The sequence below is a fragment of the Notamacropus eugenii genome, chromosome 6 (assembly GCF_028372415.1).
Source record: "Notamacropus eugenii isolate mMacEug1 chromosome 6, mMacEug1.pri_v2, whole genome shotgun sequence".
Taxonomy (NCBI): Eukaryota; Metazoa; Chordata; class Mammalia; order Diprotodontia; family Macropodidae; genus Notamacropus; species Notamacropus eugenii.
The window spans coordinates 264,711,697-264,731,360 of NC_092877.1; positions in this window are offsets into that span (position 1 = coordinate 264,711,697).

Sequence of the window (19,664 nt, forward strand, 5' to 3'; positions counted from 1 at the left end):
GAGTGGTTTGCCATTTCCTTCTCCAGTGGATTAAGGCAAACAGAGGCTAAACAACTTGCCCAGGGTCTCATAGCTAGTAAGTGTCTGAGGCAAGATTTGAACTCAGGTCTTCCTGACTTCAGACCTAGTGCTATCCACTGAGCAACCTACCTGCCTCTTATTAATTATTTTCTGTTTATCCTGTTTATAGTTTGCTTTGTATATATTGTTTGCATGTCTTCCCCATTGGATTGTAAATTCCTTGAGGACAGGGTCAGTCCTCCTGTCCTTCTGTCCTTTGCTCCTTCTGTATCCCCTGGCCCCAGCTTGGTGTCTGGTACATAGCAGTGCATTATTAAGCATGTGGTGCTTAATAAATGTCCAATGATTAGGACACTAAGAGATTAAGTAACTTTCCAGAAGTCACACAGCCATAATGTATTGAAAGGGAACTCCATCAAAGTTCCCAACCCTAACAGACCTTTCTGACTCAGGCCAGATTCAATTCAAAAGATTCTATTCAAAAACATTAATTAAGAGTGTACAATGTAAAGGGAGGATAGACACAAACATGGAACAGTCTCTGCCCTCAAGGAGCTTGTATTCTACTGGGGGATATGACATGAACAAATATAAAAGATAATTTGAGGAAAGAGAAGATTAACAGCAGGGACCATCAGAGAGAGTTTCACAGTCGAGATGACACCTAAGCTAAGTCTGGAAAAGAAGAAAAAGATTTTGGTCCTATAATTACCTACAGTCCCTGGTATCATCTCCATTTATGTTGTAGTTGTGCCAAAGGACATTGGTCATAGGCAATAGAAAAATGGCGCACCACAGTGGGAAAAGTATTGCCTCCAGAATCAGAGAATCTGGGTTCAAATTCTACCTCAAAAAATATATGTCTACCCCTGTGATCTTAGGCTAGTCAGTTTACTTCCTTAGACCTCTCTTTCCTCATCTGTAAAATGAAGAGATTGAATGAGATGGCCTCTGAAGTCTCTTCCACCTCTATATCAATTCTACAATCCTATATTGGGGTAAAAGAAACCAAATCTTTGTTCCAGTTGATATATATTTTTCTCTGTAAGTAGGACAAGTGAGAGATCATGAATATGACAGTACCATCTCACATGACAACTGCCAAATTGTGCATTTTTTAATAAATTATAGGATCTATGCTGATGTGGCAGCAGCTAACATACTTCTCTAAGATGACATCAAATATACAATTCAAAACAACCCTGAAGTTTTCCCTCACAACCAAGAAATTGGCAACAATGACTTCTGATAAAATGATCACTATTGGAAGGGCTGTAAAAAGATAGATACACTAATATTTGGTCGATGGGGCTAAGAAATAGTCATTCCAACTATTCTGGAAAAAAAAGAAAATTGCTGAAATGTCTGCATGCTTGGACCTAGAAATTCCACTACTAGACATACATGCCAAGGAGGTCATTGATTAAAAAAAAGATTCCATACGCCAAATATTTATAGTAGCACTTTTTGTGGTAGCTAAGGAGGAAAAAAATAAATGTCCACAGGCTGGGAAATGGATAAACAAACTGTAGTACATGAATGTAATGGAATATTACTGTGCTGTAAAAAAATGACAGATATGATGAATGCAGAGAAGTATGGAAAGACTTACATGAATGATGAAAAACTGAAGTAAGGAGAGCCAAGAAAATAATGTACATAATGACTGTAGCAATGTAAACGGAAAGAATAACCACAAAATAATTGAAAATAAATGTTGCAAAAATTACAAAGAACAAGCTTGTCCCCAAAGAAGAGATATGAAAAGATGCTACCCTTCAATCCTTTGTATAGATGGGATGAGAGTCCACATCAGAACATTACATATATAGTATGTATATATATATATATATATATATATATATATGTCAGGTTTGCTGATTTTTTCCTTTTCTCCTTCTATCCTTTTTTTCTTTTTTAGAAAGGTAGCTTGCTAGGAGAGGTTTAGGGAGCAATAACAGGAGAAAATATAGGAAATGTAAAAAAAAAAATTTTTAAGGTAACTTCAAACAGAATATCTTACTGACTAAATCTGGCATTTTTCATTTCCAAACTGTAGGGCTGTGCCAATGAAACTGAATTATCATAAAAGGGTATTATGTGTGTGAAATAAATACTCTGAAGCTGTTTCTTGGGCTAACTGGGTGAAATTTATTCCATCTCATGACAGCTAGTCTCTAGAATTTACTAGGTCAGATATCTAGTGAGATAGATATGAATGTAACTTTCTTTGATTTTTTTGAGAGCAGTATCATGGAACACAGTTCCAGATGAGCCAAAAACACAACCAACAATCCAAACATAAAACCACTTAGAGAACTCAGATGCAGGGCTTGTCTTGCGTTAGTCAAAAGTGTGGCAGTGTGATCGCAGGATCATAGATTTAAAACTGGAAGTCACCTTTTCATTTCACAGATGAGGAAATGAAGGCCCAAAGACCCGGCAGTGACTTGCCCAATGTCACACAAGTATCCAGTAATTTAAGTGCTGGGATTCAAACGCAAGACCTCTTATTCAGAAGCTGGATAATTCAGAGTTATTCTGAGTCTTTCTACTCTACCTTGCAGCTATTGCTGCTAAGCCCTGTAAAGAATTTATGCCCTTCCAGCATAAATAATTCATTCTTTCAATAGACATATTGCCATTTAAAAGTAAATTGCTCTTCCTACTCCTGAAATACTAGATTGTTTTCATTATTTTAAAAGTAACGTGACTAAAAGCTTTTTAATTGAGTCAGCCATGCAAGGCCAGTGAGCCAGGTGCTATCAATTGTTTGCCAAACTAGCAATCCTGGTCCATCGATTAACCATCATTTTATGAAGCTAAGGAGTGGTCTAGGAAGGCTATATTTCATTCTCTTCCAACATAGCTAATATAGCAAGTTGTCAATCATCACCTTCCCTACTGGCTTTTCTTTCTCTCGCTTGTGTTATAAACAATAAGGAGAAGGAGGTAAAAAACTCCCTTGAAGGGCCAAAAGCAAACTTAAGACACTAAATACAAACAAATATATTTCAAATTGCAGATTATTTGTAAATCCCTTAGAAAATGGAGCACAAGTTCTGTGTCAGAGCTGTCTCGAAACAACTCGCTAAAAGGAAACCTTTTAAAGTCATTCAAAAAAGGAAGGCTAGAAGGGACTAGGGGTAGAGGTGTGGGTGTGTGGAGTTACCTTATATGTACTCTGGCTTAGGCCCATGGGTAAAGGTATGAGTCAAAAGGAAGTAAGCTGCTGAGAAATAGCCAAAATACCACTCATTAATTATTTTTTTCTTATACAGCAATTGTTACTTATGAAAAATGAACAGTCAAATCTCAAGTATTGGGAAATATACAGAAGACTCAAGCCTCATGTCCTACCGATAATGTTGGTCTTCCAATTTTTATAGTTTTTCCTATGAAGATCTCAAATAGAAAATCCAAAAGGAGCAAAACTTCTGATTTAAATTATGCTTCATTACAGATAGAAAACATTTTCTCCCAATTCTAAATATATTATATCTTTTTGGGGGGATAGGAAGGCTTAATTATCTTATATACTTTTACACCCAAAGAAAAAAAATGTTCAGTAAAATACAAAGTCTTAGAGCAGTTTCAAGCTTTCATAGCTTAAAACTATGTTTTCTGGACTTGCTGCAGTGTGACATTTAAGAGACAACACTTACCATCTACTTGGACTATCAGGCCTCATGAAATCAAAACCAAATCAAGAAGGCTCACAGTGCAACCCTATACAACATGAAAAAAAAAATGAGGTTTGTGTGATTTGAGGGGCTTTTACTAGGAGAAATCAGATAGCATTTTGACAAATCTATCCCTTGGAAATTGCCCTGGCATCCTATGGCAAATAAAAGAGAAATTCCTTAAAATCCTTGATTTAGAATTTGTAAGGTATGTCTCTTACAAATATTTACCTAACACCATTAAGAGAGAATTCAAATTCTTCCTTCTCACCACTGCCCCCCTCTTTGCTCCCCCTCCCACCACTACCACCATGTGTTCAAATACTTGAGAATAAATTCTTCTCCCTTTAACAGCAGTCCTGGCAGCTCCCAACTCCACTCTGCAGTCTGTGTGATAACCACTATAAAAATTACTATAATCATCTTCATCAATTAATTTTCACTGAAAGCCCATGGGATACATGGCACTGCTATAGAAATATTTCCCTTATAATTATTATACTTGGGTGATTCTGCTTGACAGCATTAACTGAATATTTATTCTACGTTGAAATCTACACTCTATAGCTCAAGCCCCCAAGTGACTTTTTGTTCTCTCCTCGAAGAATGTATAACAATTTGGATTACAATCAGAAACGATCTCCAAAGGCACCAACCATTGGGCCAAGAGGAGTAAAAACATTTGCAGAAATAAATGCCACAGCATATAGTTTTTTTTTCCATAAGACTAGGGATCAACATAGAGGAACTTAACATGAAGAAACTCTTCTGTCATGAAGAAATAGAATCAAATTTTTTTCAGTTGGAAGGGACTTTAGACTTGATCTAATCCAAATCTGTCATTTTACAGATTAAGAAACTGAGACCCAGAGAAGTTAGTTGATGGGTAGAAAGTCACACAGCTAGTAGAGGAGGCAGAGTTTAGCCCCTAGGTTTACAGATTTCCAATCCATAAATTGAATTGAATTCCCCTAGTGCCATACATTGAAATATAAGTAGGGAGTAATGTCTGTCACCGTTTTTTCACAAATCCTCTAAAGGTTCTCCCCTCCCCCAAAAAGTGACAAGTTTTTGGTGTGACACTTTGTTTGGTAGGAACCAGTTTCATGATTCATTAGGGGCTTACTAAAAGTATCCATTGTCAAAACTCCTCTGGCACTAGTAAAAGAACGTTAACCTTGAGATTTAGCAGCCACACGGAGCATACGGTTCCATTTCTACCCAACCATGACCACCGCCATGATAGAGTGTAATTTCCTCATGAACAGGGATTATTTCACTCTTTGAATTGTATCTGACACATAGCAGGTGTTTGATGTATGCTGGTTGATTGTTCCTCCAACCCCACGGAGGTCCCACTAGCAAATAATCTCCTTATCCCTTCAACCAATCCTTCTTCCTTACCCAACACCCCTAACCTACTCTTAAACCTCTTATTACACCTAGGATCTGCTTCCTTCCCAACAAGCCATTATGTCTTTATTCCAATATTCCAGTAGCTCCTGAATCCCCAACTTCCCTATAAGTCTCTTTTTAACAAATGGAAATGGGCTTCCTGTAAGTCCACCCTACCAGAATATGCAGTCATCAAGGCTTTGAATTGACAACATACAAGCCAAATATTCTCCCTCTGCTTGCATATAATGAATACATCTGTCTTGGATGATTGTTTATTGTTCTTAAGGTATTTGTATAAGGAAGACAAAGACAGAATCATATATACCATAGTAATACTTTTTGTGATAGCAAAGAACTGGAAACAAAAGACTCATCTATTGGGGAATGGCTAAATATATGAACATAATGGAATATTTCTGTCCCATAAGAAATTACTAATAGGAAGAATTCAGAGAAATATGAGAAAAATTAACTAATGACAGAGTGAAAACAAGCAGAACCAGGAAAACAAAATATGCAAATGACACAGAAAAGTAATGAGAACAAACAGCAAGTAAGTGCTCTATAAAGAATTATAAAGACCAACTTTGGCCCCGAAGAAAATGTGAGAAAATGTACCTCCACCACCACCATCACTGAAGAGGCAAGACATGTGAGAGTGAAATGTTGCATGTACTGTCAGACACAGTTTGTATATTGGTTATTTTCATGGAAACGCTTTCTCTCTCCCCGCACACTTTTGCATATTTGTTACAAATATAACATGTTTGTCACACTGTGTTAAGGAAAAAGCTCAATAAGTGGGGGTGATCTATAGGAAATGAATGTGAGGTAAATAAGAGATCATTTTTAGAAACATTTCTCTAAATGTTTTGGTCTTAAAGAGTAAATTCTTAGTGGGTTGAAATGTGAATTTCAAACAATGACTTATAATGGAATTAAAAGTCATTTTATTCATTTAAATTGAATCCAGTGACTGTGAAGTTGTAGAGTTGTTTTTTTAATCACAATAAATGTATACATAATTCAGTATAGAAGAAAAAAATCCAAACAAAGCAGAACCATTAAAACAATAGCTGAATTTTCTGCAAGACAAAAAAACATTATAACAGAAACAAAATCTCTCCTGAGAGTTTTCAAACAGAGCATCAAATAAGCCTTTTCCCATTTTATTCTTATTACTATTTTACATTTATTGTGTCACAGCAATAGGCAGGGTGCTGAGGACAATATGAAATAAAACAGGATCCCAGCACAGTGGGTCCAGAATTTAAATTTTAAATGCTGAAACAGAAAGGGCTGGGATTGTGGTTCTTGTGTCCCCCAGATCTCATCTACATTCAGGGTTCCCTTTGAAGTCATAGGGGAGCTCTGTTTATAGAAACAAGGGAGGGAGAAGTAGAAGGAGGAGGGGGACCAGACGTGGATAATGACCAGAGGTGGGCATCACATCCCCAAAGGAGAGAGCTAAATTGCTCATGAAGTCAGGGGATTACGTTGCAAAAAATCAAACAGCTGATTTCAAACACACTGAACAGTAACTGTCTAAAAATATGTCCAGTTCCCAGATTTCCCAGGGCTTAGGAAGTAATCAGAAGGGAGTTTTGTGGGAAATAAAACTGGGCTTAAACAACAGGAATGATAGAAGCATAGAGTGACATAGAAGCAGAAGGGATTTTTAGAGGCTAGTCCAACCCCATCATTTTACAAATGAAGAAACTGAGAGCCAGAGAAATAAAGTGACTTTTTCAGGTTCCCACAGGTGATATGTTGAAATATGTAAATACCTATAACAAAAATAGAAGTTCCTGGAGGCACTCTACATTCCTGCCAAATGGCCTACTTGGTGCTTCCTGAATCTGGCATCCTACCACACAGGCTGCCCACATCCCTGGAGTGTTCACCCTCCTCATCTCTACCGCTTAGAATGCTGAGAATCTTTTGAGGTTCAGTTCAAGGGACATCTCTGAGGCAAAGCTTTCCCTGATCACTCCAAATGTTAAGGTTCTATCTTTTTTGGAATTCTCTTTCTTTTATCCATCTTTCTGCATGCTGAATCCTCCAGTGGAAGGTAAGTTTCATGAAGACAAGCAGTATTTTTGACAGCATACCTTGTACACAGTAGGCACTTGAACAGAATGACGACCACAGATGAAAACAGCAAAATTCCACAAGTAGAATGCTGTGATATTCCAGGCTTCGAAAAGATGAAAAGCTCTAGGACCTAGACCGAAAGGGTTTTTAAGTGAATAGACTTTGGTGTTTCTAAAAGGGCTTAGTTTTGAATACATGAATGCCTATTGCTAGGGCACCTTCTCCTCAGTCATAGGGAAATACTTTGTAGCATGTACTTTGAGGAATGGGCCTCATCGTGCCTATCAGCCTCCTAGCCCAGTTTACTTCATTTTTATATGCCCCACAACTATTCCTGGGGCCCTCCTACCTACTGACAAAGAAGGTACCTAACTGTGATAAAATATAAAAGCGGGGAAAAAATACTCATCTTCATTTTTCTTCAGTTCCAAGCTTTCCTGGAACTAAGCCTGCAGGAGATTGCATGATTTGTGTAAGATTGATCCAAAGCCAATGTAATGAGAAATTCAGGGTCAGCACAAACATTTCTGGTGGATTTTTTCTGAGCTGCCCCACAGGCAAAACATCTTGCATACACACACACACACACACACACACACACACACACACACACACACACACACACACACACACACACACACACACACACACACCCTCAAACTCAAGTGTGCTACTATCCTTCTCCTATGACCCCTTCTGGTGTGAGAGAAAGAAAGAGAGAGAGAGAGAATTGGGGCAAAACAAAAAGGATTTATGCCACATAGCTGTGTGACCTTGGGCAAGTCACTTAACCCTGACTGCCTAATCCATAAAAATAAGCTGGAGAAGGAAATGGCAAACCACTCCTGTATTTTTGCCAAGAAAACCCCAAATGGGGCCACAAGGAGTTAGACATGACAGTTGCAACAACAAAAACTTTAGTGGCTTCCTATTCCTGAATATGTCATATTCAAATCCAGTGCTTACCATATCAAATAGGTCCACAATCTGACACCACCTTTCTTTTTATTCCCATTTAATAGCATTTTATTTTTTTTCCAATTACATGTAAAGATAGTTTTCAATATTCATTTTTATAAGATTTTTGAATTCCAATTTTTCTTCCTCCTTCCCTTCCCCTCTCCCCAAGATAGCAAGCAATACTATATAGGTTATACATGTACAATATATTTCCACATTAGTCATGTTGTGAAAGAAGAATCACCACAAGAGGGAAAAACTGTGAGAAAGAAAAAAAGTGAGAATAGTATGTATGTTTCAATCTGCATTCAAAATCCACAGCTCTTTCTCTGGATGTGGATAACATTTTCCATCATGGGTCTTTTGGAATTGTCTCGGTATAGCCATAAAGGGTAAGCCATGAAATACTGAGGAAAATCTTTCAGCACTGACCAATTTAGCTATACTTGAATAGAAAGTCCCAAAAGAAACGGAAACAAAGGAAGACCCTGAATGCGGCAGAGCAAGGGACAGATAATACTATGGATTCTCAAAGTGAAAAGAGAATTTCCTGACCATTTAAGTCCCAATTATGGCTGAAGCAAGAATCCCATCTAAAATTGCCCCAACGGAGGGTCATCTCACTTCACTGGCAGACTTTCTTTCACTGGTAGGCAACCCACTGGCAAATGAGGCATCCTATTTTACTCTTCCATAGTTCTCATTGTTAGAAAGTTTTCCTGTCAGGCTGAAATCTGCCTCCCTGAAACTTCTAACTATTGCTCCCAGTTCTGCTCTGTGGGGCCAAACAGAACTATGCCAATCTAGTCCTTCTACATAGCAGTCCTTAAATTAGTTAGTTGGTTGGTTGTTGTCCTTCATTCTCGAAGAGGACCAAAATGACATCACCATGATAAAGTGAAGTTTCAGTGTGTCTGACTGTGGCTGATCAGACCAATATGAGCTCCAAATGCTCTACCACGGATTGGGCACAGATTGTTCATGTGAATATTTGGAGTGGTTACTCCAAATTTCCTCATCCTACATGTACTTTGAGCTGTCTCGATTCTGCTTTGCTCATAGAGCACAGCACCTTCTCTGATTTGGGCACCCCATGCTGAGCGGTGTTGCACATGTTGCACAGTCAAATCCAAAGTTCTTGAGAGACATCTTAGGAGTGTCCTTGTATCGCTTCTTCTGACCACCATGTGATCCCCTGCCCCATGTGAGCTCTCCATAAAATAGTCTTTTTGGCAAGTGCACATTTTGCAAACAGAACTAAGCCAATCTAATCACTCTTCTGCATAGCAGTCCTTAAATACTTAAAGGCAGATATCATGGCCTCCAGATAAAACATTGCAAGTTCCTGATCAATTTATCTATACTTATATAGAAAGTCCCCAAAAAATGGAAACAAAGGAGTATATAGAACACACAACAGAGCAGAGGACAGATTATACTTATAGATTCTCAAAACAGGAAGAGAATGTCCAAACTGCCTAGTTCCAGTCATAGATGAAGCAAGAATCTCATCTAAAATAGCCCTATCAGAGGGTCAATCAATAAAGAAACATAAAATCAGAGATTTAGAGCTGGATCTGATTCCCATGTGATATATTTTATGGTCGTCCTCCTTACCAACATCTATCCTAAGGTATGTTCTGATCATGGAAGAATATAGTAGACCTAATTGTCCTTCGTTTCTAGTCTTGGTGATTCTATTTGTACAGAATAAAGTTTTGTTAGCTTTTTAAGCTTCATGTCATATGCCTTTTTTAAGCAAACTACTATCCCCATCATCTCCATGGACAATTGTAGGTTTCTCTGTTTAACCCAAGTGTAGGGCTCAGTATTAATCCCTGCTAAAATTTATCTTAATAGATTTAGTCCATTGTTGCAGTGTGTTGGGATTTTTCCAAAGCTCAATTAGGTTATCTAGTATATTGACTGTCTCACCCAGCCCATATCATCTGCAAATTTGATAAATATGCCATGGATATATTCTTCTAAATTGTTGATCAAAATATTGATCAGAATACAACCAATAAAGTTGTTTATTAATCACTTTATGGTTCCTATCATTCAACCTGTTCCAAGCCCATTTAGATATACTTTTACATGATGCATGTCATTCCATCTTATTCAAGATATTGTAAGGAACTTTGTCAAATATCTTGCTGAATGCCAAGTATTTTATACCTGTGACATTCCTCTAATCTACTGTTCTAACAATTCTGTCCAAAAAAAAGGAAATACAGTTAATTTGGTATGAGTTTCTGAACTAATATTGGTTCATCATAATCAGTTTCCCTTTGCAAATATTCAATATATAGTAAGTTCAATAGCCCATGTCCCATAAGCTACTCTTAGGTCCATGGTACTCAGAGATAATAATCTATTTCAAGGCTCAGACATAAACCACCCTTTCCACCGAATTTCCCCTAAGCCATAATAGATCATGGAGCATAGCAATAGCTTATTTACTTAAAACAGAATGCAGGGCAAATGACAAAGAATATCATGACCAGCACTCTCACAACCAGTTCCCAAGACTACCACCGCCCAAACTTCCTGGGACTAGTAACTTCAAGCCCACTTCTTTTGCACTGCCCTCTGTGTCTTCAATAAAACTGAAGGTAACCAGTTTCATTCATGACGTGAGTGGGGGCTGTTAAAAATCAATATCAAAAGCAGTCAATAAACAGTCAACATGTAGGGGCTTCTCATGTAATATAGAGGAATTCTAAGATTACAACTTCTCATCTCTTCTTTCGGGATTCTGGGCTTATCCTGTTTGCTTTCATAGCACTGCAAGCAAAACACACTCATGGCAGAGAGTCAGCACAGGAACCAGGGATCAATTTTGTTTCCCCTCATCATGGAAACCAGGGAGAATTTCCTGGCAAAGCACCTGGGCAAACAGGACATTAAGGTCAGGTCACAACTGTCATTTATTCCCCATTTGTCTCCCTGACTCTGCCACCCAATTTTGAGCAACATGCTCCTACCCTCATTCACGATTCTATCTTATCTGAGTGCTTGATGCCATGGGTTGGAGCTGCCATATGGGCTTCTGGGAATGTAGCTTAATAAAGAAAATATGGCATCTTGACCTGTCACAAACATGCACCTTTTATATAATGTACTATTTTTTTCTGTTTTGAAGAATGATATTATTTATAGTCATTCTAGCATCTGTTCTATGGTTTACCATGTAGTGATTCATATAAATAAGTATACTGGAAAAGATTAATGAGAGCTCAAATACGAAAGGTACCCTGATGAACAATACAATAATATTACCCTTCAGAGATTGTATACACAGTAACTTGTGCCAAGATTTTATGCTCAAAAACCCCCTAACTATACGCCTTTTTCTGAAAGACCTTCATTTTCTGTGTCAAGAGTAACTTAGGGGGTTTTGAAACATGTTTCTTTGTTTTAAGATGGGGGGAAAAGCCCAAAGAGGAAGAATTTTATCTTTTGAAGATTATATCAGGTCTATGTTGTAACTTAACTACTTGAGTGCTGCCAAATATATTATTCCAACCGCGGTTTAAAGGTCTACTGATAAAGGGGGAAAAAATCTGTAGCTGTATAATAGCAAATGAACTTATGAAAATGCTTGGATACTCAGGTGTCACCGGGCTTAAAATATTCACATACATGCAGTTAATTCTCAATCTTCCACACAAACAGAGAGAGAAAGAACTGCAGATACTCCCATAGCATCATATCTATAGAGTTATAAGGGACCTCAGAATCCAACCCCTTCAATTTAAAAATGAGGAAACTGACATTCAGGAAAGATAATTGATTTGATCCAGTTCATACAAGTAGTAAGAGTCAGAGACAGGTTTGGAACGGAGGTCTTCTGAACCTAGAGATAATATTCTTTCCACGGTTGACGAATTCTGAATGTCTTTGGGGAAATACATTCAGATATATACACAAAAGTACACATACTTCCTCCACTTAGTGTGCTACACTGGCAAGACCAATGACTTTGTTGAAAAACAACATGAGTTCAAATCCAGCTTCCGCCATTCATTACCTGTGTGACCTTGGGAAAGCCACTGAACTACTCTGTCATCCTCAGTTTTCTCATTAGTAAAATGAGGAAGTTGGACTAGTTAGACTCTAAAGTCCCTTCTAGCTCAAAATCTTTAATCCAGTAATCCCCCCTTACCTCATCCTGATTTCCTCTTGGCTCAGCCCCACTTGTCACAGACAATCTAGCAATTAGATATTTGAGAATTGTTTGTTATATATTGTAGCTTTATCTTGGAAAAGAAAAAAATGCATAGATAAGTAAACTTCCCATAAAGAACCAGGAACTTCTCTTTTCTACCTTGCCGTGAAGCTATTTCACAAAAATAGCTCCTTTGTTTTTATTAGAAATTTTGTCAGAAATTCTGACCTCATAGCTGTCCTATAATACCACGAGAATGCATGATTGAGGAATAAATTAGTTTAGAACAATTTTTATTAAATTATTAAAGCAAATCATCAAATGAAATTTATTAATTTTAAATTATTAAATTTAAATACAAATATATGGAACATGTGGCATCTAATTTTCATACTAGAACTGCAGGCCTGTACTCAACAAATCCATCAATACTTATTTAGCACTTTCTAGATCCAATCTACCATGTTAGGTTGCAGGAAGTTAAATACATATACATATACATACATATACATACACATGTGTATACGCACAAACTCTCTACTTTTAAGGAGTTTACATTCTAGAAGAGGGTAGGAGGAGCTGTTGAAAACTTAAAAGACGCTACATTTAGTTATTGTCAACAAACTAAACTTCTGCAGAAAATCTAATACCGGGGGAGGAGCCAAGATGGTGGAGTAGAAAGACACACACATGCTAGCTCTGAAACCACAGCCCATAAAATACCTGTAAAGAAGAACTCCCAACAAATCTGGAGCAGCAGAAGCCACAGAACAATGGAGGGGAGGAGATTTCTGATCTACAGAGCCCTGAAAAGCTGACAGGAAAGGTCCGTCATGCCCCGGACCCAGAGCAGAGCCCAGCCCTGCCTTGGCCACGTGGCACCAAGAGAAGCAGATCCCAGCAGGCTTCAGGGATTGAATTTCCAGCAGCCCCGCAAGTCCCTCCACCCACAGTTGCCAAAGGTCGGTGGGAGGGTCTTTTTGGCTCATCTAGAGGGGAGCCAGGGTCCCCATGACTCAGGCCCCCTTGGGAGGCAACAGTGGAGGCAGCAGACAGGGGCTCAGATCCATTGTTGAAGGTCTCCACATAAACCCCCTGAGGGAACTGAGCCCCATGTGGCAGCCCTGCCCCCATCTGAGCACCTGAACTTAATCTCAACTGGATAGCAGCCCAGCTCCCACCAAAAGCCCTGAGGCTGGGAAGCAGCATTTGAATCTCAGACCCCAAGATCTGGCTGGACAGATCTGGAGGCATGGTGGGTGTGGAGAGAACACTGAGAAGTCAAGTAACTGGCTGGGAAAATGCCCAGAAAAGAGGGGAAAAAAAAAATAAGACCATAGAAGGTTACTTTCTTGGGGAACAGATATCTCCTCCCTTCCTTTCTGATGAGGAAGAACAATGCTTACCATCAGGGAAAAACATAGAAATCAAGGCTTCTGTATCCCACACATCCAAAATAAATATTCAGTGGGCTCAGGCCATGGAAGAGCTCAAAAATGGATTTTTAAAATCAAGTTAGAGAGGTGGAGAAAAAACTGGGAAGAGAAATGAGAGAGATGCAAGAAAAGCATGAAAAGCAGGTCAACACCTTGCTAAAGGAGACCCAAAAACATGCTGAAGAAAATAACACCTTGAAAAATAGGCTAACTCAATTGGCAAAAGAGGTTCAAAAAGCCAGTGAGGAGAAGAATGCTTTTAAAAGAAGAATTAGCCAAATGAAAAAGGAGATTCAAAAGCTCACTGAAGAAAATAGTTCTTTCAAAATTAGAATGGAACAGATGGAGGCTAATGACTTTATGAGAAACCAAGAAATCACAAAACAAAACCAAAAGAATGAAAAAATGGAAGATAATGTGAAATAGCTCATTGGAAAAACAACTGACCTGGAAAACAGATCCAGGAGAGACAATTTTAAAATTATGGGACTCCCTGAAAGCCATGATCAAAAAAAGAGCCTAGACATCATCTTTCATGAAATTATCAAGGAAAACTGCCCTGATATTCTAGAACCAGAGGGCAAAATAAGTATTCAGGGAATCCACTGATCACCTCCTGAAAGAGATCCAAAAAGAGAAACTCCTAGGAACACTGTGACCAAATTCCAGAGTTCCCTGGTCAAGGAGAAAATATTGCAAGCAGTTAGAAAGAAAAAACTCAAGTATTGTGGGAATACAATCAGGATAACACAAGATCTAGCAGCTTCTACATTAAGGGATCAAAGGGCATGGAATATGATATTCCAGAAGTCAAAGGAACTAGGACTAAAACCAAGAATCACCTACCCAGCAAAACTGACTATAATACTTCAGGGGAAAAAATGGTCTTTCAATGAAATTGGGGACTTTCAAGCATTCTTGATGAAAAGACCAGAGCTGAAAAGAAAATTTGACTTTCAAACACAAGAATGAAGAGAAGCATGAAAAGGTGAACAGCAAAGAGAAGTCATAAGGGACTTACTAAAGTTGAACTGTTTACATTCCTACATGAAAAGACAATATTTGTAACTCTTGAAACTTTTCAGTATCTGGGTACTGGGGGGGATTACACACACACACATGCACACGCACATACACACACACATAGAGACAGAATGTACAGAGTGAATTGAAGAGGACAGGATCATATTTTAAAAAAATGAAATCAAGCAGTGAGAGAGAAATATATTGGGAGGAAAAAGGGAGAAATGGAATGGGGCAAATTATCTCTCATAAAAGAGGCAAGCAAAAGACTTTTCAGTGGAGGGAAAAAGAGGGAAGGTGAGAGAAAAACATGAAGTTTACTCTCATCACATTCCACTAAAGGAAGGAATAAAATGCACACTCATTTTGGTATGAAAACCTATTTACAATACAGGAAAGTGGGGGAGAAGGGGATAAGCAGGGTGGGGGGGATGATGGAAGGGAGGGCAATGGGAGGAGGGAGCAATTAGAAGTCAACACTCGTGGGGAGGGACAGGATCAAAAGAGAGAATAGAAGCAATGGGGGGCAGGATAGGATGGAGGGAAATATAGTTAGTCTTACACAACACAACTATTATGGAAGTCAGTTGCAAAACTACACAGATATGGCCTATATTGAATTGCTTGCCTTCCAAAGGGAATGGGTGGGGAGGGAGGGATGAAGAGAAGTTGGAACTCAAAGTATTAGGAACAACTGTCGAGTACTGTTCTTGCTACTAGGAAACAAGAAATACCGGTAAAGGGGTATAGAAAGTTATCTGGCCCTACAGGGCAAAAAGAGAAAATGGAAACAAGGGCAGAGAGGGATGATAGAAGAGAGAGCAGAGAGAGCAGATTGGTGATAGGGGCAATTAGAATGCTGGTGTTTTGGGGTGAGGGGAGGGGACAAATGGGGAGAAAATTTTGAACCCAAAACTTTGTGAAAATGAATGTTAGAAGTTAAATAAATAAATTTAAAATGAAAAAAAAGAAAATCTAATATCTCAGGTTATGTCAGATGCAAAACCAAAAGAACTCATTATATACACAAAAGTACATCACAGCCCTGTAGTGGGAGTTGGAAGACTTAACCCTGATTCTGCCATTGACACTCAATAATTAATATTGACTAAGTCACTTCACTACTCTATGTCTCATCTTCCTCAGATGGAAAAAAAAAAGAAAAGGGAGGGCAAACTATATGACCTTTAATGTCACTTCCATCTCAAATATTCTAAAATATATGATACTTTTTATATGCAATTAGGAAGGAATTAGCTAAAGACCTTTGGACCCAAGGTAATGTTGGGGGAAATCATCATGAACTGAGAAAAATCAAAAGTTCAAGAAACGGGAGGAGAGAAAATATGGCATATTTCCTTTTCTAATCATTTATTTTTTCCAATTACATGTAAAAACAATTTTTGACATTCATTTTTCTTAATTTTGAATTCCAAACTCTCTTCCACCCTCCTTCTCATTCTCTCATTGAGAAGGCAAACTATTTGATATATGTTATACATGTGCAGTCATTCAAAACATATTTTCATATTAATCATATTGTGAAAGAAAAGCTATGTCACCTTTTCCCTATAAAAACAAGAAGAAAAACAAAGTAAAAAAAATATGCTTCGATCTGCATTTAGACTCCTTTCAGCGTTTCTCTGGAAGCAGACGGTATTTTTCATTATGAATCCTTCAGAATTATCTTAGATCACTGTATTTCTGAGAATAGCTGTCATACATGGTTGATCATTGCACAATATTCCTACTGTGTACATTCTGCTCACTTCACTTTGCATCACTTCGTGTAAATTTTTCCAAGTTTTTCTGAGAATAACCTGCTTGTCATTTCTCATAGCACAATAGTATTCTATCAGAATCATATACCACAACTTGTTGAGCCATTCCCCAATTGATGGGCATCCCCTCAATTTCCAATTTTTTGCTGCCACAAAAAGAGCTGCTACAAATATTTTTGTATATTAGGTCCTTTTCCTTTTTTTAAAAAAAATCTCTGGGATACAAATCTAGTGGTGGTTTTGCTGGGTCAAAAGGTAGTACAGTTCTATAGTCCTTTGAGCATAGTTCCAAAATGTTCTTCAGAATGTTATAATCAATTCACAATTCCACCAACAGTAAGTTAGTGTCCCAATTTTCTCACATCCCCTCCAACATTTGTCATTTTCCTTTTCTATCATACCAGCCAATCTGATAAGTATAAGGTGGTACCTCCCAGTTGTTTTAATTTGCGTTTCTCTAATCAATAGTGATTTTGAGCACTTTTTCATATGACTTTAGTTTTGGTTTCTTCATCTGAAAAATGCCTGTTCATATCCTTTAAGCATTTATCAGTTGGGAAATGACTTGTATTCATATAAATTTGACTCAGTTCTCTATGTATTTGAGAAGTTTTTATAATCAGAAAAACTGGCTGTAAAATTTTTTCCCAGTTTCCATCTTCCCTTCCGATCTTGGCTATATTAGTTTTGGTTGTGAAAACCCTTTTTAATTTAATACAATCAAAATTATACATTTTATATCTTGTAATGATGTCTATCTATTATTTAGTCTTAAATTTTTGCCTTAAATCTCCCTAGATCGAACAGGTAAATTATTCCACGCTCCCCTAATTTGCTTGTGGTATCACCTTTTATGTCTAAATCATGTACCCATTTTGACTTTATCTTAGCATATGGTATGAGATGTTGATTATATCGAGTTTCTGCCAAACTGCTTTCCAGTTTTCTACACAGTTTTTGTCAGATAGTGAGTTCTTGCCCCCAAATCTTATATTTTGGGGTATATCAAGTATTAAATTATTATGATCATTTACTACTGTGCATTATATAACTATTCCACGGATCTACCAGTGATCCACCACTCTATTTATTAGCCAGTATCAGATTGTTTCAATGAGTACTGCTTTGTAGTACAGTTTGAGATGTAATATAACAAAGCCAGAAAATATGGTGTATTTCAACAGACTGAGGGACTATGACCAGATAGAAATAATACCTGGAGCATGATGGTTTAACACAAAGGTGGAGTAATGAAATATCTAGTAAAAGAGCAATTAAACAAGATATCTGGATCCAAATGGAAAGATCTAGAATATAGAGCATTAGGACCTTCCAGTATGAATCCAGCTTAATTCCAGTTAGCTTAGTTAAGTAATTTTTTTTTTTACTTTTACCTTAGGAAAATTAATTATGTCATTGCAGAATCCTTAACATTGTGATTTAAGAAGTCATGGAGAACAATATGCCTATACATTGAAAACAACCAACACGACGTTTGTTTTAAATTAAAAAAGGAAGAAATGGCCCAGGAAAATTATCTACCATGAATTTTATTTTTATTTTTCCCCCAGACCTATGAATGAACCAACGTGGATCAACAACTTCTCTTTCTCATAATATTAGATATTGTCTAGAGTCCTGAGATGTTCACTTGCCCATGTTTGCAGAGGTAATATGTGACAAAGACAAGATTTGAACCTACATCTTCCTGAAGAGGGAGAGGGAGGTAGGTGGCATAGTGAATAGAGCACAAGTCCTGGAGTCATGAGAACCTGAGTTCAAATCCAGCCTCAGATACTTCCTAGCTATGTGACTCTGGCCAAATCATTTAACCTCAATTGCCTCCCCAAAAAATAAAATGATAAAGGGGAAAATTGACACTGGATCAATTTATACTCTGAAGAGAGGAAGATACTAACTAGAAGCCAGGATTAACTTCTGATAATCTAATGCTGTCAAGTTTGTCTAATTTTATCATAATGGCAAACTTCCTAGATCAAAAGAAGTGATTCAAACCTTTGGTTACTATTCCTTATGTTATTTTTAATATTTTTAATTACATGTAAATGCAATTTTTAACATTCATTTTTTTAAAATTTCGAGTTCCAAATTCTTCTCCTTCCCTTTCTCCCCTCTTCCCTCCCTAAAATGGTAAGCAGTTTGATATAGGCTACATACGTACAATCATGTCTATTTCCCTATTCGTCACCTTATGCTATTTTTAAGGGGATATTTACATCTAGGATTATACCAGCATAGAGAATTACCAGCATGAAAACTTGCTTTACTAGTATAGGTCTACAATTTGTTGGAAACAATTCATCAGAGCATTGTTTAAGAAAATACTGAAAGGTTACGTAACTTGCCCATTGAAACAGAATCGGTATGTGTCAGAGTCAATACCTCAGCCCCAGATATTTCTGACTCCAAGTTCACTGGACCACACTGCTTCTCTCTCTTCATACCCATACTCATAGCAAACCAGAAAACACAGATGCAAGAGTTACTTAGCTGTATCCTCAAGCTATCAATTTCAATTTCAAGAACACCTAATCAACAGTTTTCTTCAAGAACCAGTCTAACACCCAATATTACTGACATTTTCATCAAATGACTGAGACTACAGAACATAGAAAATACATATTAAGTCTGCCAATAATGCCAGGCTTGTTGGAAGGCAGTCTTCTTTGAAAGACGGTATGCATTAGCTCACCTCATATGATGAAACATGAGGCTTAGGTTGTCTATTTTCACTGTCACTTCCTGTAACAGTGGTGCCTGTTTCTTAGAAGCTATGGCCTCAGTCTTTGCTTTTGGGTGTCATGCTCCTCTTCCTTAGGAAGGATTTACACAGATCTTAGATACAATAAAAGTGCTTTACATAGTAATAAGGTTTAGCGAAGAGGGCGAACTGTATCTCAATAGATAACTAAATCCAAAGTTATCCAACTTAAGACATGAGTTTAACTGACAGGTTTCTCAATTTCTGATCAATCACTTGAATCTAATTTATTCCCAGCTAGGTTTGTCTTTGGTTCTCTAAGAAGTCAGCATTTTTAGTTTGGCATCTTTCCTACCCAGATCACCACCCAAATAA